Raw genomic sequence first — 4,995 nt, 5'->3', positions numbered from 1 at the left:
GCCTCTCCCGTTGCGGAGCACAGGCTCCGGACGCGCAGGCCCAGCGGCCATGGCTCACGGGCCCAGCCGCTCCGCGGCATGTGGGATCTTCCCCGACCGGGGCACGAACCCGTGTCCCCTGCATCGGCAGGCAGGGAAGCCTGGATTTTTTTTTAAAGGAGGAATATTTCCTGACCCATCTGCCCTTCACTGAGTATCCCTTGAACTCCCGAAGGTGAGGCTTTCCCCTGCAAATTTCTGCTCTTATCGCCTTTGAACTCACAGGTGAAATTAATCCCGGGATCCCAGTCCCCTTCTCTCTCCCCCCACCTCTTCTTTCTGACATTAAAATCTGTTTCTGCCTTTCATATCCACACAGGAGGGGGCAGAGCTCCACTAATGAATGTTTGAGAAGCCCTTTGAGATCTTGGATGAAAGGCACCTTATAAAATACAATAAAAAATAATAGGAGTAATTACTAGCTGGGCTAATCCCTGTAGGATAATTCGAGAGCTTTCCTCAGGCAGATTCTGAATTCATGCAGAAACACATGGGTTCACGAGGCAAAACTAATTTGAGAGTTCGGGGGCCATTGCTACGCTTCTCCCATTCTGGGATCGTGTACTGGAATCTTTCTGAAACCTGAGATGCATTGCAGCGGGCCAGAGCTGGAAAGGATCTTTGAGATGATCTGTCTAACCTCTTTGGTGTGCAGATGATGCCAGTGAGGCCCAGAGAGGCGAGGTGACCAGCTCAAAGTTGCACAGCAAGTGTGAGAGCTACAGCTCTGGAGGTCCAGTCCCTGGATACCCCAATTTGGGGGCTCTTGTTACCCCATTCTCAATCAATAACACACCCTTTCCCATCTCTGTATACTGATCACCTTCTATTGCACAGCAGAGCATTGGAATAAGAGTCAGATAGAGCTGAGTATGAATCCTAGCATATGAAAGACAGTAGCAGACAAGTAAGCCTCAGTTTCCTCATGCGTAAAATGGGAATAATGATGCCTTCCTATAGAGGTGCTGTGAGGAGCCAGTGAGAAATGCACACAGGAGCACCTGGCATGGAGCACGTGTTCAGTCAATGCTGCTTGAACGAATGCTCCAAGAATGAGCCTGGCAGTGCCAGGGTTTGACCTATAGTCCTTGCTTTATACAGCTATGCTCAGTCTGTATTTAATGAACACCTATTATGTGCTGATCGCTATGCTAAGCTCTCCAGGACGTTATCTCATTCAGTCATCATCACCATCCCCACGAGGCCAGCAGTGTGAAATCGAGGTTCGGGGAGGTTAGCTAACTTGTGCAAGGCCACACAGCTGAAGAAGAGGCAGGACTTGAACCCGTGCTCCCAGCCACTATGTAACACTGCCTTCCCTTATGAAAAGAGGCATGAACATTGTTGTAACCACAATGGAGCCCGCAAAGGAGTCTCTGCTGTGATACAGGGAAGGAGTGATGGATGGGACGGGAACAGTAGTAGCCTAAGATGATCCACTGAAGCACTTTTACCTTCAAGGTTATGAAAGTAACACTCTTCACCTTATGTCAAATTATTTATTCTGAGGGCTGCACTGATGCAAGCCACACAATCTCCCTCAGGAAGGGCAGTTAGTAGCTGCAGCTGAATTTGGAATCAAGAAATCTAGGGACTTCCCTGGCGGTCCAGTGGTTAGGAGTCTGTGCTTTCACTGCCGAGGGCTCGGGTTCAATCCTTGGCTGGGGAACTAAGATCCCACAAGCCGTGAGGTGCAGCCAAAAAAGAAAAAAAAAAAAAATCTAGATTCGGGTCCTGGATCTGCTTCTTAGAAGCCAAGTACCTTAAGCGCTCTGCCTTCAGAGTCCCGTGTTCCTGGTCTGTATAACAAGGATAACTCTTCCCACTTTACCCCTCCAAATGGGCTCTTTGGAGTCTCCAATGGGAATGAACATGGAAGTACTTTGTCAGTTGCAACCTTCTGTACAAATGTAAATCATTGCTGTTACTAGTGATAGTTTTAAGCCGTTCAATGTGATAAAGCGAGTGGCTAGGTTCCCAGGCTGGTAGTGGACTTCGGGAAGACTGACTCAACACAGCTGGCAGGCAGGGGACAATACGCATTACCGGTCTTCGAAGGACAGTTTAGTGCATTCAGAGCTCTGACCTCAGATTATTTGATTGGAAGAGGGCACTTTAAGGGCCCAGCCCTTTGAAATTCAATTCTAAACCTAATGGGTTCCATTTATTTCAGGTTTCATCTTTTTCCCAGATGAGACCCAAGGTCAGAACCTGTTGTGTCACATTCTCTGCTTCTGTATGTGTGGAAGAAACCAGCCCCTGTGAAAGGCCACTCACTGGGTGAGGCCGGCAAAGGAGAAAAGAAGCTGATCCGAGCATCATTAATCACTCCCGGGTGATTTCTTCATCGATCAAGACTTTCCCAAATACCACCTAGAAACTAGAATAACCAGGACTGTGTCCTTCTGAACTACCCTCCTCAGGACGGATGGCTCTGCGTCACCCTCTCCAGAGATTTCCAGGGCTGATCAAGACTGTCAGAGTTAAAGGGAACTCCCAAGTTGCCCTCTTCCAGCCTTTGGGCCTCTTGGAGAGACAGCCATCTAACACCCCAGAGATGGGGTGCTCACTCCCTCATGTTGTCGGACACTCTCCAGCCACCATCTGCCTCCAGGTGATTCTCTCTCACTGCTCATGGGGTCTCCAGCACCACTGGTATCATGTCAACTTCAAGACACCCCTTCCCAAGACTAAATTCCCCATATTAGAGGGCTGAGATGGTACAACCAAAAGTGCATGGCTTTAGGCATCATAAAGAAAGGCTTGAATTCAAACTCTGGATCAATAACTCATCAGCTGTGTGACTTTGGGAAATTTAATTAACCTCTCTGAACTTCAGTGTGCTTATCTTTAAAACAAATAATAATCATCAGTACCTTTCTGGATTGTTGTTAGGATCCAAACTAACATAGAGAAAGTGCTTGCACATAGAAGGCATTCAATAAGCACTAGTCTTTATATGGCAAGACTCATTCATTTCAGAAAACATGTATTGAGGGTTTACTTTGTGCCAGGTGCTCTCCCCGGTGCTGCACACAGGAGAGCAGAATAGAGGAATGGAAAGAGAATGGGCTTTGGTGTCAAAGACCTGCGTTCTAATCCAAACTCAACCATTTACCAACCTGGTAACCTTGGACAGTGGACTGACTGAGCCTCCCTGGACCTCCCTTATCTCATCTCTGCACAGGGATGGTGTGGGTGTTAAATGAGATGATGTACATCAAGTGCTGAACCCAGGTCCTCGCTCAGCATGAATGCTGAGTAAGTGGGAGCCGCACTGCAAGATTCAGGGATGCTGAGTACGTGAAGAAGTTAATGCAAGGCCGAGTTCAGGCAGGACAGTGGATATTTTATTATGTAGAATTTAAAGTAATCTTATGTAATGTTATGGTTCCTGACACTGGACTCTATGGACTGTTTCCTTTGTCTATTTATTTTCACAGGGAAATAGACTCTTGAATATAGAGGGACAAAGTCCTGTCCCTTTAGCTTTGCCGTGTTGTCTTTGAGAATAGAAGGGGGTGAAGGCTGGGGTTCAGGGCCAGCTCCAACCAGCTTCCGTTCAGAGCGGAAAAACTAAGACAGAAGATCAGTCGTGTAGGCAGGACATCAGGGAGGGGAACGGGTAAGAGGGGGCAGAAAACTCAGTAGGCACGAGGGCTCCCTGGCCCTGCACACACAGGGCAGGGACAGCACTGAGACCTCTGAGCCCATCCCTGGGGGTCATGCCCAGCTCAAGAACTGCTCAGGGCTGAGTCCATCCATCCAGGGCCTCTGTGGAGCTGAGAAAGGCAGCAGCTGACAGAGGCATCACACTAATCCTAGTCTTTTTTTTTTTAAGATTTTTTTTGATGAGGACCATTTTTAGCCTTTATTGAACTTGTTACAATATTGCTTCTGTTTCGTGTTTTCGTTTTTTGGCCATGGGGCATGTGGAATCTTAGCTCCCCAACCAGGGATGGAACCTGCACACCCAGCACTGGAAGGCGAAGTCTTAACCACTGGACCGCCAAGGAATTCCCAATCTTAGTCTTTCTTCGTTTTAGCCACTGGACCCGGGACAAGCCAGGGCGTAGGAAAAGAACAGTTTCATTTTGTCCCTATCCTGGAATATCCATGCAAAGTGCCTGTCCTGCTTCTGTTTCAGGTAATATGGTAAAGGCAAGCCATGCTTCTCAACCTATATAAGTCCTCTGGGGTTGTATAAAAATGCAGATTCTGATTCTGTGGGTCTGGGTGGAGCCTAAAATTCTGCATCTCTAAAGAGTTCCCAGGTGATGCTGAGGCTTCCCTGAAACTCTCTGCCTATGAAACATATCAAAATGTTAGAAAAAAATCTTTAAAAACATATTTTTAAATCAGTGGAAGAGACTTCAAGGAAAGGGAACCTAAGGCCAGGAGTGAAGCCAGCCCCCCAGTCCAAGTGGATGCATGTAAAGAAACGGTCACATTCTCTGGGGGACCCTGCACAGCCTCGTGACCTAGGACTGCTATGCATAGAACTATGCTAGGAATGGGGGAGGGGTGACACTCAGCATTAATTCTGTACCCACGCAGGCTGGGGAGTCACACTGGAGACCCCTCCACGTAAAGCCAGGATTCAGGAAGGGCTATACCCTGAGGAAAATGGTGAGAGATAAGAACAGCAACCACACAACAAAAGAAAACCAAAAACAAGGAAAAGTGTCTGTGCCAGCCTTGATTTGGGGTAGTTGGAGAAAAAAATTGTCCTCTGAGATTTGAGAGCTACTGGCTGACCCTTGCTTGACGCAGGAGTCTGAAATGACATGGTAGCCTGGTCTTAAAACTCCCCTAAATTATCCTTTAAATTTCAAGTGGACCCTGGTCTATTTTATGTCCTGATGCCCAGTGGAAGCAATCACAAGTCCTCCTGCAGGAAGGCACCTCAAGCCAAACCATACAGTATTATCATAGGATTCCCCCCCAAAAGGGCCT

Source organism: Physeter macrocephalus, chromosome 16, assembly GCF_002837175.3.
Source record: "Physeter macrocephalus isolate SW-GA chromosome 16, ASM283717v5, whole genome shotgun sequence".
NCBI classification, from domain to species: domain Eukaryota; kingdom Metazoa; phylum Chordata; class Mammalia; order Artiodactyla; family Physeteridae; genus Physeter; species Physeter macrocephalus.
Note: the sequence above shows the minus strand (reverse complement) of the source record.